Source organism: Athene cunicularia (assembly GCF_003259725.1).
Source record: "Athene cunicularia isolate RWA chromosome 2 unlocalized genomic scaffold, athCun1 chr2_part1, whole genome shotgun sequence".
Classification (NCBI taxonomy): Eukaryota; Metazoa; Chordata; class Aves; order Strigiformes; family Strigidae; genus Athene; species Athene cunicularia.
The window spans coordinates 1381567-1397173 of record NW_020799095.1 but is presented as its reverse complement, the minus strand read 5'-3'; positions in this window follow the sequence as shown (position 1 = coordinate 1397173).

Here is a 15607-nt window from a genome sequence, read left to right as displayed (position 1 = left end):
CAAATACCAGGATGGATCCAAGCTCTGACCCCCTGCAGGTGAATTGGATCCTTTCTGGGCCCCAAAGAGTCATGTTACAGCAGATGTGACTCTCATGGACAAGCCCTGATCAGAGGCAATAGGTATTAGCACAGATACAGCATTAAATTCACCCGTTCAAATGGCTTTCAGTTCACAGACCATTACCATCGGACCTCCCCAGACTGTTCCTGGGGCAGACAGATGTGAGCTGACTTCATCTGTGGAAACCCAAAAAACCTTGTGCAATATATCTCTACTGCCCATAGTTCACATTAATATTAAGTCTCATTAAAGATCCTCAACACCAGGGTGAAAGTCACAAAGCAGCACCTCATGAAGCCAATAGAGAATGGCCACATCTGATTTTATTAATGTAAATTAGGCCTGTGTGTGACCATCTGAAACGCTGGGGTTTCAACCCCAAGCCCCAAATTAAGGCTGACATCTGGGTGATTCCCACAGCCCTTCCCAAAGGGGGGTGAGTTTCCCTTCAGGCTTCCCTCCAGGGTGGTGCCGGCCTGGCAGGGAGAGCCATGGGGTAAAGGAGCCCCGGGTGTCTGCATTCAGTGAACAAAGGTCAGGTGTCCCACTGAGGGATAACAGCTGGGACCCCTCGCAGGAGGGGCAGTGTCTGTCTGTGAGGTGGATGCCCTGTGCAGAGTTCCCTGTTGGGGAAGGGCCTCCCGCCTCCCTGGGACTGGGCTCCAGTCAGCTCTGGCTTTTGTGAACGTGGGCTGTGTAGAGATTCAGTGTGTGGCTTCCTTGGTCTTATGTGTTTGGCTTGTTGACCTGGTTGTCTCCTGTCCCTTCTATGTGAGACTGCATGTCACCATTTATTCCACCCATTGTTGGTCGTGTGGTGGTGTTGTTGGGGTCAGTGGGATTGGTGTCGATTATATATAACCTGACTGACTTGTTTGCACCCCCAGCGCTCACCCATGTACTGACCCTTTTGTATCAAATACAGTTTGGTGATTGGTTCATCTTTATGCTGGCTATGTCCTTTATGCTAGGCCTGATAACTGGCAAAACACCATCAGACTGGACAAAAGCACTGTGGTATAGGTGGGGGTGGAGGGTGAACTTTACAGCTTAGAGAAAGGAGAGGCACAGCAGGACACTGTAAGTGGCTCCTATAAGCCTTTAAGTGGCAGAAGCTGTCTCAGTGTCTACTGTGGTTAAGAGCCTCTTATAGATGGGAGAAGTGCATCAGCAGAGCATTTCCACAGACTTTGGCTCAGAGCTGGGATAACAGAAGCAGTTAGCAATGCTGTGGACTCCACCTGAGCAGCCACTGAGGGATGAGGGTAGAAGCTCCATGAGACTGGCTTGAACCCAGCCTTGTTTCCAGCAAGCCTGGGGTGGGCAGTCCCAATCTGCAAGGAGACTGCAGGCAGGAGTAAGGAGCTGACCTAGCAGTCATGCATAAAATAAACAGCAACAACAGCTCTGCATTAACTGTTGTTCCCAGCTAATGGCCATCCATGCCAAAGAATGATTGCAATGGCCAGATTTACATCTTGATAGGAGTTCATTCCTTGAAAAGGAAACCACACATGACTCCCCTTCTTTGATTTTTCAGAAGGAAATTTCTCAGTAAGAAAGGCATTAATTTCCAGGGCTGGAAGGGGGGGAGTAAACAACCAAAAATATTCCTCTTTTCAGCTAGCCATAAGGGTTGTGCAATCTTCCCAAGTGTGTTGTCAGCTGTACCGTTCCAAGGAGCTCTCTCCCAGCTCCACCTGGTGGCAAAAAGGACGCTTGGGCTATTGCTGTGGGCATCGGACCGGGCTCCGAGGGGACAGGGATTCAGCTTCTGCATGAGTGCCCCCCGTTATGCATGGCAGTGGCTTGCTTGCCTCCTCCAGTGAAGTGGGAACAGCCCTTCACTGCGCAGTCAACTCCGTATCCCGCACACGCGCAGGATGAGTGCGGTGGGGAAACTGCAGATGGGAGAAAGGCACTTAGCAAGAAAGGGAAAAGAGCCTTGGGCTGGCAACCAGGCATAGCTGTCAGGTGTTTGCAGTATTTGCCTTGGGGATGAATCATTCCTGACTGTCAAAGATCACAAAAGAACATCAAGAGTCTTCTCTGAGCAGTGGTACCTCCTAGCTTGGCATTTAGGAGGTGCAAGGCTGAACTCAATTGCCCAGACATAGGCATCTCATGTCCTTTGAGATGACCTGAAGTCTCTCACCTGTCTCTCTTTCCTTCTCACATGACAGAGTGGAGGTTACACTGCTACATCATGGTGATGAAGAGAGCTCCATCAGTATACTTGGCATGATCATAATGATAAGGAGCTGTAAAAAGACAAGATACAGATATAGACACCCCTAGATAGCACTATATTAGTCCAGGACCCTTCAAAGCCTTGACCCTTTGAATGAGTCAGATAACAAATCTTGATCAAGATAGCCCCAGGATTTGGTCATCCCCTGATCCAAAACACAGCTCAGGCCAGGCCTTACCACAAATTTTTCCAGCTACAACAATCAAAACAGCAGTAGTAATATTATTGTCTGGTTTGTTTTTTGCTATGTTACTTTCTGAGAGAAGGAAAGAAAAGAGAACAAAACAGAAAGAGAATGAAATAGGGAAAGAAATAGAGGAAGAAAGAAATAGAGAAAGAAAATTCCAGTAGTTCCAGGCCAAATGCAGCTTCCCTCCCCTAAAACCAGGAATTAGCTGCAGCTCTTTTTCAAATTCTAAAATTTTGATATTTTAAAAGGTATAACAGAATTTATTTCATAAGAAAACAGGAACTTTTCATGAAAAATTTTTTCCTGCTAAATATTAAAAATCTAATTTCTAAGTATCTAAACTTACCAAAATCCTGAACTGCAAAAAAGTCCTAGGACTGGTTCATAGATAATTAAGATGCTACAGACCCAAGCATGCAATACTTAGACTTCCAACATAAAGCTGATTTACAAACACAGCTACTTATGACTGCTGAAAATACTCTCAGGAAGGCTGCATGCATCCTCTGGGGATGTTCCCCTAGTTTACAAGTAACAGGCCTGGCTTATACGTGCCAGGAGCTGAGGTCACTGGTACGAGAAACATCAGGGTGTGAGAAATGAAGCATTTGTAGGAAGTTATAGGAGCTATAGATGGCTAATGCCAAGTTCAGAAACACCTATGAAGCTGTATAGAGACAATAAACATAAGGATGGGTAAAAAAGAAAAAAAATAGGAGGCAAAGCCATGCTGCCAACACTTCCCAAAAGGCTGCAACCCACTGGAATCCTATGTATTCTGTAAACTGCCTGTGTATATAGTAAGCCAAAGACATATTGAGACCAGCAAAGCAGATGTCCCGATCCAACCTCCGCCCATCAGGATCTACAGGGCAGTTGCTGCGGCTTGGTGTCCTCCACCCACTGGGGCAAATCCCTTTGGGAAGGGAGAGGTGCTAATGTGAGCAGTGACAAGGCACCAAGGATGCTACATGAAATCCACATTTGGTGCTCTCCCGGGGTAGAAGACAGCATCCCAAAAAAAAAAAAAAAAAAAAAAAAAAAGAAGAAAGAAAAAAACACCAAACATCTCCCCTAAGTCCAGAATCAGCCAATATGCTTGGAAATAACCAAGGTGAAGTCAGTAATTGCTTGTTAATTCCAAAATCTATTTGGCAGTGGTCATAATAATTCCCATAAGCTCTAGTTGAACTACAGCTCAGGTAGGAGATGGGCTTGACAGAGCATTTGGGTGGGGGAGGACATTCAGGAAAAAGTCTGCATTTTTGTTACCTATTCAGATTTTTTCTTTTTAAAAAAGGCAGAATTTTTTCCTCAAAGTGATTAGGACTAACTGCATATCACAGCATCTGTTTTCTTCCATTAGTGATTCCTACAAGCATACCAGATATTTTAAAATAGTGAACCGAGAGAGCCCTGTGAAAAGCAAGAATGTTCAAAAATGCTTATTAGGGAAGAAAAGAAAACAAAAAGATGATGCTTTTATAAGCAAATGAAATATCTGATTAAAAATAAATAATTCCTAAAATATGGAACAGATCTTCAGTTTTATGAGCCTTTCACGCAGTTATTTGTTTTATATTTTAAATGAGTATAACCTGATGGACTCTGGCTTTCTCTCAGGATTCAGCAATAAAGAATCCCAAAATAAAACTGAAATATGGATTCACATGTAAACAACCTTCACTTTCTGAGAGTGCTCTAGCACATCCCATACGTCAAGTGATATCAGGTGAGTGAGATGTAAAACTGGTGTGGGTAAGGTTGGCTTTGGGTTGATCTTGGCAACAGGAGCCAAGAGCTGGAATCAGGACACTTGAGTATTACAGATGATTTTCTCTGAGGACCCTCTTATCTGCAGAGAACCATGGGTAAAATATTCCTGTAAATATTTGCATTGAGTGGAGAATTTTGCTTTCAATTCTTTTCACAAAATATGCTATGATTTCCATGGAAAATACTGTTATTTTCATCAAATTTCCTGTCGTCCCTTCCTTTGTACTTCCATGCACTGAAAATACTTTCTTTTTTGCCACACTATCTTGTGAGAGTTAAAGCTCAAATGCCTTCTGTCGCTGCTCTGAGATGCACACCAAGCTCCCTGGCAGACTCATCTCCCCCAGTGCCCGTGGAGGAGACACGCTGTGCATCAGGGAGCCTGGTGTGACCAGGAGAACAGTCTTTAGGGGAGAGTGGGAATAACAGATGCATTGTCTAATTGCAAAAAATCATCCTTTTTTTTTTTTTTTTTCAGTTTTCCAAGAAAAATTGCTTTTTGCACAGGTGAAAAAGAAAGAAAACAAAACATTATCCAATCAGCTGTAGGCACTAGCACCAGTGGCCTGCTTGTGCTGTTGAAATAATCCATTCCAGCCCATTTTCTATTGCCAAACCTTGCTGAAAGTTCAGAATACCTCACATGTGCCTTTTTCTCCCCACCTGTGTAGCTTCAAGCCATGACTGAAAGTAGAAATATTCCCTCCATCAGGTCACACAAAGCTTTGTTGGTTTCACCAGCTTCTCCACAGCAAAGCCTTCACAGTCTAGACCACTGCAACACTTCCAATTCACAATGTAATTTACTGCCACAATGAAAAAACAGCTGACTTCCCTGTGTGGGACCAACCAGATTCACACAAAACAGACATCTGACATCTTTCTTTTCACTTGTCCAGTATTTATAATCATTTCTAGTTTGCTCAGATGCACCACTAACTATTCTTTAAAGAATTAACATCATGAGACACCCACTGGAGTTCATAGGATTGCTTGATTGAAGATTTCCACCACCTCAAACGTGGTGACCCATGAAGGAAAAGCAATTTAGGACAAGCATCTTCATGCTAGGTCCATCATGTGTGCTTTCATCTGCTGTATGCAGCCACTATGAACATTTTGCTGTGACCTGGAAATTAGGAAACAAATGACTTGACTGTCTATAGTTTTGCTTGATGATAGATGACTAATAATATTTCAGTGCCATTATGGCTGTAGTGACTGAGCCCAGTGGGAAGAGGAAATCATGGAAGACTCAACCAAGCATGGTTTGGGCAAGACCACAATCAGTCCAGGGCTTTAAGATGGGCTGCCCAGAGCATTCAAAAAAGCTAAGAATGGCTTGTTCATGTTTTTGCCAAATGTCAGCTGATAGAAGTACATTATTTAAGAGGACAAATTTAAAGCTAATAGACAATGAAAAACAGAAATAAAACTCCGTTATAAATATACTCCCTCCTCACTATGTCCTTGTACAGCTGGCCTGTGCTTCTGAGCAGGGTACGTATCCCAGTGACCTGTCACAAGGAATAAAGAAAGGTTAACAGGCACATGTGAGGTCATTCATACCTGAGGAAGGCAAAACTTTGGCTTTGTTGAGGTTTACTTGCCTCGGGAGACAATAAACAGAAGAAGAAAAGAGAAGTAGCTCATGGAAGACACGAGAACTTGGGACATTCTGACAGTCTGTAAAATTAACCAAGACACTAAATCAGGTAAAGGACACCCACTAGTGCTTCAAATGTCTTCTTTATGCTTTTGTTTTTAAGCTGTGTCTAACAGTTCAATTTAAGTGCTACCTTGTTAGCAGTAACTACATTTTTTCATCTTTAATCTTTACAAAAAGCAGTGAAAACTCAGACATGTGGAGTCGTCTTTCTGAATCATCAAGCAGCATTAGCTGGTAGACTTTCCCAGCAGATGCTGGGGGATTCCCTAGGGCTCGAGGTCCCTCCAGTTTACACTGCAGTGTCCAACAACTTTTGTTTTCTTCTAATTCCCTCAGCCCTCCCAGTGAGCTGGACAGTTCTCCTGGGACATTGCTCATAGAGAGCCTGGTCCTGTTTTAACAAGCATAATCCCTTAAGGGATTCTTCCATGTAAGTGAGGGGGAGAAATGAGTGATAATTTATGATGAGTACCCTCGCAATTAGCAACTTGGAAAATAACGATGCCTGGGGAAGCTGAGAAGGCCATAAATGAAAGCATAGCCAGGACAGAAGTGTCATTCTGATGCTATATCTACATTCAAGTCAAGAGATTGTGAAAGACAGGGATAGCATAGACTATAGATAGAGGCACAGCCCCAGACAACCAGAGCTTTGAAACTCTACCCCTTTGTCTTACCTGATGCAATATCAAGCTCTTTAAAGCAGGAGTAACTGGCCAGAATGTGCTTAGCAAACTGCAGTTACTATCAGAGACTCTGAGTAGTTCATCATTGAAGGAGAGGTAGAAAATGGATTGAAACACAAGCTCTGAACTTGAATTCTAATATTTATAGCTGATATTCTAATATTTGTTGTGTGGATGTGGGATTTCACATGTTGATCAGAGCCCTTTAGGGTCTTTCTATTGACTCCTGAAGGTTTTATATCAGTCCCTGGGTTTGGCATACTTTCAGTGAATGCTGCCTGCCGTTAAATTTATAGGATGTGTGAATGTAAATATGCACATGCACATACACATAAACACACAGATAACCCAAGGCATGAACAGCCAATGGAGAAAGAGGCATATGAGAGGTATCGCTTATCCTCTCTCTCATTCTGTAGGTTTGATTAACTACAGAGAGAGGTTACTCTACCTGCATTCCTTATATAGGTACCTCAGTTAAATAAATAAATCAAACTGTGGCTCTTCAGTCCTTGAGCATATTGAAAGAAGCAGTGGAAGGCTATGCGGGGCCTACAAAGAGTGATAAGCAATGAATGGATTACCTCCACTTTGGTTGTCTTTTGGCATGAGGTCTTTTTCAAGATCTGGCCATGTCTTATCCAAAAAGTGATTAGTTTTGAAAGGTTTTGTTATCATTACCATTACAGAAAACACTTCAGGGGTACCTTGGAAGCTGAAGTGCTGGAGCAGCTGTGATGGACTGGTTTCTTGCTTTAGTCTTGGCCAACCAGGGATGCCAGCCTTCCCTGAGATGTGGTTTCCCCACCAACAGAATGAAAAAACTGGCCAACAAATACTTCAGGCATAGTGTGTGAGGATTATTTGTAGAGGACTTGAATTTCTACATCTATTTTAACAGACTTAAAGAGTGGCAAGGAACATTCCTGGGCACTGGAACTTGGTCAAAAATATTGTATTAGAAAAATCCATGGCTTGCTTTTGTCTCAGGTAAAAGCACGCTCCCAACCAACTCCTGGGTATGGTTCAAGAATTAGCACACCCAGGAGACAGTTTGCATAAAGCTACCTTGTTCTGGAATACAAGAGTATTTATTGGGTTGGATGTGGGCTGGTTTATGCCAGGTGGCATCAGTATGAGAGCTACGTTTGGTGATCTACTGGAGATGTAGCCAGAAATTCTAACCTACTCCCTATACTGACATGGTCACTCTTGGACATAGGAGCAGAGATGACCTGGGAGAGGATGCAAAAGTTGCAGTGTCTGCTCTTCTTTTTCAAGCAGCTAGTAGCATCTCCTTTCACTATCTCTAGATCCTAGGTCCTGAGGGAAATGCTCCATTTTGCAGTTGACAGCAGCTATAGCCTTTATTAGCCTAGCTACAGCCCACCAGTACTGTAGCCAACAGAGCACAAGGGAGTCATATATTTAACATCATCTCCAGCCAGCTTTGGTCCCCACTGCAAGACTGGTAATGAAGCGGAGGAGACAGCATGTAGCATAAGCCTGGAGAGCCATGTTTGAAGCAAATCCATAGGGAAACATGAATCGTGCTGCTATCCCATCTGCTTCCTATTGCAGAAAGGCAGGATATGAACACTGAAATATATTATGATTTGTGTCTCTTTCCTGGCCACCAGTGGTACCACCACATCTCAAATAGTGTTGAGGGCACTTACCACTACCTGGTTCTAGGCCCAGTTCTCAAAATGACCAAAGTATGAGTTTGAGAAAGTCACATCTCCTTTTTTAGCCCCCTTCCATCTCTGAATGTGTCTGTAATTCTATTTAGACTAGGTGTAGCATCTGTGTCTTAAACAACTCAGTTAGGACCTCTACAACGAGATGTTCAAAGCACCTACACGTCTTGAGTTATGTTAATGATGAAGATGAATCAATACCTGGGACCTGACTCTCCTACTTCATCTCTTGGTGATTAGATTTCTGATTATTTTTTTTTTTCTGTCCAAGAAAAAGATATTCATCATTCATGCCTATTTAAGAGAAAGCTCTGCATAAAATTTGTCCACTCATTTTTTCTCTCTTTTTCTCCCCATTCTGTTTTTTTGCTCCCAAATGCACATATTCTTCTACATTCATCTATGCTCAGTTGTTAGTTTCCTAGGTGGATTACACACACAGTTCCACGCAAAGCACATTCCTCAGATGTGTAGCTAGAAGCTTGTATGACATCAGGCAAGTTCTTACTTCTTTCTAAACTAAAGGCACCTCTATTGTTCATTGGACTTAGTTCTTATGCTCCCCTGCTGCTCAGCACATCCATAGATGCAGGCTGAAACCACTTTCTTGCAAAGACCTAGCAGTGTCCGTAAGAAAAGCAATGGGAGAGAAGGGGGAAGGAAACCTATTTTATTTTTCCAGAGGTGAAGTCGCCCATTTGATACTTTTTTTTTTTTTTCTTCCTAATCCCAAATTCTTACAATACACATTCTAGCTTCACCCACTTCCTCTGCGGGAACAGCTGTCAAAACGCCGTTACATCCTAGGCTACTGTGGCTTTACGACTCACATTAGCAGCTCTTTAAGGGTCTGGCGGTGGCTGGCTGTGAGGTTTCAAGTCTGTGATTTCTCATTACCCAACTGCCAGGAAGTGTAATGCAAGGTCAGTGGGGAATCTGAACCAGGCAGGGAGGTACGCTGCAGGGTTTGGCGGGAGGTAGACCAGAGGTAGCTCCATGGATCCCCATCTCCAGTCCCATCATATCCAATCATCCACTCTTCCTGCATAAAACTACCTGAACCGTATCAGCCGAAGTATCTGCCTGGTTCCTCAGAGTTTGGGGATAGTATTTCTCACCACAAGAAGTGGCAAAGCAAAACAAAAGCAGAAGGCGTGTTGCTTGTGCAGGGTTCTCACTGATCTAGTAAACATTTCCTCAGGTGGATGCTGTAGAGAATAAGCTGTGAAGTTTACAAGTGTGATACGATACCAACATGAGCATGATTCTGGATAAAGATACCATCCTCTGTTTAAGGATGGACCATGCTGATTCTGTGTAAAGTACTGAGGAGCCATCTCTTAAAGGGTTGGTTGAACGTCTGGATGTGATTGCTGCACCGCAGTGGAAAATGAGATTGGAAGGTACAATAAATGTAAGAATTTTGCAAGCATGGGACAGAGAGAATGGGCTAACCAACTCTGACTTTGTGCAGCACTTCGGAGACACAGGCCAGAGTTTTCAAAGTCCTCCAGCACACCATCAAGAACAGAGTAGCCCTTGTTTAATAGTCTTAGCTGGGATGTATGGAAGTCTATCAAGGGTACACTGAAAGGACAGCTGTGGCTAAAGCTCCTTCCAAGCTCAGTTTTTCTATCACATGCGCAGTCAGCCTGCCAAGCAACCTGGGTTGGCTGTCTGCTTGTTTGAAGGATTTGGACCACACTTAGCTGCCTCGTCAGGGTGCCAGACCATTGAGGAGGAGTATCTGGACACATGCATGAAAGCCATTAAGTTACTGCAGGGTAGGAAGTTACCTCCTGCCAGCTGAATTAGCATCATTGGCTGTTTTTTCTTACCCCACTCCATGAAGAAGTCTTATGGTAACATGATTACTTGACCATTGAGGGAGATAGCAAGGTTGCCTGCCTCAACAGATAGTAGCCCAGTAATCTAGATAGACTTAATAGTCCACCATCTGATATCTCAATAAAATCTCTTCTGCCACAAGTTTTGCCTACTCCAAGGCTAGGTTTTGGGTTGGGTCGTTTCTTTGTTTGTTTTAAACATCTTGAGCAGTTTGACCGCAGGTAGCTGCTGGTTGATTTCTAAGCTTTCTACTCATCCACATGAAAAAGCAGCATCTGTGAACCATCCCACAGCTGTGATCCAGCAAAGCAGCATCTCATTGCATGCACCCATGTCTGGGGGCACCATATTGTTTCTCAGATGCTTTGCAAACCCAGATCACCCATTTGAGTCATTAGTAGGCTGTGAAATGAACAGCAGCAGGCTCTGCTTATTTAAAGCTCAGCTGAGATGAATTTTATGTACTAAATAGCTCCAGGGGATCACTGTGAAGAAAAAGACATTCAATCTAGCAAGACAATATGTAGCCTGGGATAATGACAACTTTTTTAATTGTTGTCATTCAGCCAGACTAAATTTGGCCATGTCCTCCCTATTCTGAGCTCCAGCCAGTTACTCAATCAGAGTAACTTTGCAATCACATCATGACAGTGACATTCTGCCAAGGTATCATGACTTTTCCAGGAAAGTATGATGACTAGTGCAATCCTGAGAACAAAGCTGATGGACTCCATCAACCTCCTGTGCTTCTTTAACATTGTATTGCTCAGAACACTGGCACAGTGACTGGCCCAAACCAGAGCATTTTGTAAGAGTCCTGAATCAGATTATACTTTGTGAGCTGTTTCACTGGGAGAGTAGAAGATCTGGTGGTGAGGGCAGGAATCTGGGGGTCTGGGCCTTGCTGTAGACAGGTCACTCTATTAGGCAGAATTGGCACAGATTTTTCTCCAGCTCATGGTAACACTACAAGGACAACTACATTTAAACTTCTGAGGCGCTACACTGGCTGTGACCAGAGGGCCAGCTCACTTGGCAAGGCTTAATCGTCGCCAAGGCTGGGCTTGTTGAGGACCTATTTCCCGAGCTGTTGGCTCTGCTTTCTGCAGGCATAATTACTGTAAAAAGAAAAGGAGAATAGTCTCTCCAAGATTGTGAGCATCCCTTTACCCTGAAAGCCTAGGGGGGAAGGCTGCAGCAAGACCAAACAGATGAGGATCTCCACCACCCAACCAATTAATGGGGATCAATTTCACCTCTCCCAAAGCACACTGTGACCACAGTCTGGACATACACCATCCTACTCATCTAGGCAATACACTTGCCAACCTAGTAGGCTTTATGGTCTTTTAAGGTTTACATTAGTCACAGGGACAGATTGGTTCCAGGACCACAGGTCAGAAGTAGTGCTGAGGAAGGTACAGGGGCTCCTGCAACCACCTGAACCTTTTTCAACAGATGCAAAGAAAGAGAAGCACGCTTTAAGTATAATTTAAAATACATTTATTGTTTCATTTGTTCTGGCTTTTTTGTTATACAAAGATGTTAAATAACTTAAATACATTCTCAACAGTCACTCAGAATCAGATTTATACCTACAAGCTGTACATATGAGAAAAAAAAAAAAAAAAAAAAAGAAAAAAAAAAACACAACCAACAACAAAACCCAAGAAAAATACTAATCCTTCATGTTAGCATTCCCACCTCCCTTTAAAAGGAAATGCCATCCCAAGTGTGCAAAACAAATCCTAGACTTTACATTCAGGCCTCAAAGGGCATTGTTAGAGACTACGGTAGGGTGGAACAAGGGAAAATTTCTGTGCTAGTTTGGTAATTGCTGTTTCAGATGGGTACATGCCCAAGGGGAGCTGGCAGAATTCTCCACACATACCTTGATTAGTCCTGAATTCATCCCCACCTCTTAATCCAGGTGTCTATGTCTTTATCCACTTCTACTGTCAGTAAGGAGAAACTGGCACCTCCACATGAACCAAACCAGCTTCTAGAGGTGGATACACCTGATCTGACTGGTGACCACAGGCTCCCTATCTAAGGGGGGGATGACTCCAGTCCCATTGCAAATGCCCCACTATGCCAAGCTTGTCAGCATCTTCTCCAACTTTCCTGAGCAACCCTGTGATGAAAGGGAGGACTAGGTGAGGGAGGACTCTTCCATCCCTTTGGGTCACCTTGCCTAATGCTGCTGAGAAGGGTTTTACCCATTTCTGAAAACAATCAGCAACAACTGAGAAAAAATGCATTATTCAGATGTGTACTCCGACAGCCTGCTGAACTTCATGTGTCTGAATCATTTGTGGTCTTAACTGACACCCTACTCACTCCCTGAACCTGAAGAAATATAGTTAAAGGAAGCCTACCATGATGCCAGAGCTGAACTGTGTTTGCAATATCTATTTACCTCCCAACTCACAAATACTAGAGTCCCCCTTTTTTTTTTTTTTTTTGTCAAATCCAATGTTCATCAGTGAAAAATAGATCTCTAAGATCTATTCAACAGTAATATCATAGTCCTAAGCTTGACTGCTCGAGCAATGCCCAGATTTCAACAGGCCTGATCCTGTGCCATACTAAGCGTCCTTCAAGTTACATGAGCAGTAATGGTCATAAAAACAGCCCTAGTTCTCTTGAGGGAAAATGTTGCTCTCCAAAAGTCATCACCTAGTTAGCATCCTGAAAACTGAAAGTCAGGACAAGCTGACCATGGAAGCCAGACTCAACCCAACAGATGTGCACACAGAGCCAAATAAACTGTGAACGAAGAGCTTTGCTGCACCTGTTTTGTCAAGTACAGAACAGACCTAATTTTACTGCAGCATCAACTGAGGAATTTTTCACAGGCACTGTAATCCACCAGAAAATTACCTTAAGCAGCATCGACTCCATGAAAGTACCCTTGAGAAATCTGTCCCTTCATCTGGGTTCTCATCCAACCCTACAACAGCCAAACCAACCTACTATACGTTGACTAAAACAGGGCAGCTGAAAAACGATTAACAAAGAATTTCAAGACTTGGACTGAAGGGAGGCAGATGTGTAGAAGCTGGCCAACCACAAAAAAATAATCAAAAATTATTTCACCCCTGCTCAGGTCTCCAAACCAGCAATCCCAAAAGCTCTTTTGAAAACAGATGGTCTGTAATTCATCCCCTGCTTCCAAAGGTGAAGAGCAGGCTTCCTGAACCACAGCAGAACAAGTTCCCTGCTCCCCAGTTTTATGCTGCCCCATTCAAATAGAAAAAAGTTGCTTGTGTGACATCAAGCCTGGAATTTGGTCCTCTTCATTTAACCTTCCCATGTACACTAATTATTATAATTTTTTTTTTCCCCAACAACCTTTCCAAGAGTCATTCTTCCAAGGCCAACTGAGATCAATGGCAAATATCTAGTTATTGTAAATAGGTTTTGTTTTTCCTCCATCCAGAGTCATCTCAAGACCAGGATGCACAACTGAAAAAGGGTAAGCTTGAAGTTTCAGGGTAGGTTTTTATATTCTAATTACAAGCTACTCATTTTTCGTAGCTCATTTTTAGTGTCAAGAATAATTTAAAAAACACCCTTTGATTAAACGCTTATTTCACCAACTGGAGTCTTTTGAGAGCTGGAAGACAATGAGAATATAACGTTTAGGACTTGTTTTGCATGCCTCCACATCTGGCATATATGAGTCAGTCATACAGAATAGAAGCTTGTTAAAAAACAGATGATGGGTGCAACAATTATTTGTGTGGGGTTTTATTTCTTTTAATAGAAAATTCTGATATAAAACAGCAAACATTTTCAGTTTGCCTTGTTTACAAAAATATCATATTTTTTTAATATTTCTGACATAACTAAATGCACTATTCAATAAAAATATTCTTCCATCAGCTAACATCTCTTTTTAAAAAATTAATAAAAAAGTTATATAAATAATGGTTGCACCCCCCCAACCCCAAAACTGATCTTGCAAGTCTTGCTGGATCAGCTTAGGAGAACCAACACTTTGACACTTCTGGGGGGACGGGGTGAAAGAGGATCAGAAACCAGAGACCTCCCCTACACCTCTCCATCCTTCTCCAGTTACATCTGCTGCAACAACCTATTTCTCTGGGGGTAAGAAAAAGGGAAAAAGTCGCTTTGCGCTTTTTTTTTTAATATGAAATGACACCATGAAAGATTCAGGGACTCAAATCGACTCTTGTAGTAGTTTTACAAAACCGAGCAATTTCATTGAATTGCACTGGAGATCCAATGGTGTGGTGGTAGAATTAGCCTCTCTGGAAAATTCCAGTTTCTTACAGCTGGAACAAAAAGGGTTTTACAAAACACTACCCAATGTTTTATAGAGGGCTTCAGAGTCTCTTATCTAGGGTTTTCTGAACACACGTATGGAGTAGCACAAGCATAAGCTCCAGCTCCATGGGTCAATTCAATTCCAACAGAATTTCACCAGCAGAAAACCCAGGTCAAGCACTGAGAGGGTTTGATGTCTTTTCTACTAGCTGCTACTTGTTTCATTCTACTCAAGCTCCACTGGAGTTTTCCAAAACGAGGCTTTTCCCCCCCATTCCTTCTTCAAAGATAAGGCAAACACTGGAACATGCTGGAACTAAACACCCCCTCACCCAAAACACACACAATGCAGTGGGGAGGGAAGAAGAAAAATAACCCACATATGTTTTACCACCCTAGGTCAAAAGGCCAAGAAGACATGTTCTCCTGATTTCAGAGTGTTAGTATATTTTATACACTGCCTATACATTTAACACATGTGCCTCGCTACTATTTAGTTATTTATACTTTTTTTTTTTTAACCACAGGAGAATAAACCTTGTTATTTACAATATATAACAGGCAAGTAATATATCCACATTAACATAAATACAATTTGTTTTTTGTGTTTGCTTTTTTTTTTTTTTTTTTTTTTTTTTTTTTTTTAAATACTTACAGAAAGCATCCAGGCTTCAGTGCGTGAGTTACAATACACAGAAGAGCTCTTTCACTCAGTAGTTCATTCACTCTTTGCCGCTTTCTTCTAGTCAAGCTTTGACAATCTGCTTTATTGCCCTCCTATCTCTCTCTCCCCACCACTGCCAAACACACCAAGCTACCCCACCCCATCTGACCCAGGCATATTCTCTGCAATGATATCTATGCCAACACTAGCCTCTCTTCTGCATCTAGGGACTCATTCTCCTCCCACACCAGTGCAATGTGGAGTTACTCCAGCGAGGTCAACGGAGACAGAGACACCAGTGAAAAGAAGGAAAATGAGGCCCACGGTTTAAATATAACAATAATAATAATAATAATAATAATAATTAATAATAATGCACATAAACTGAGGCCCATTCTTTAATTAAGAACAAATATTTTTTAAAAAGAATGGAGCCAGAAATACTAATTCAGACCCAAAAATCCTCA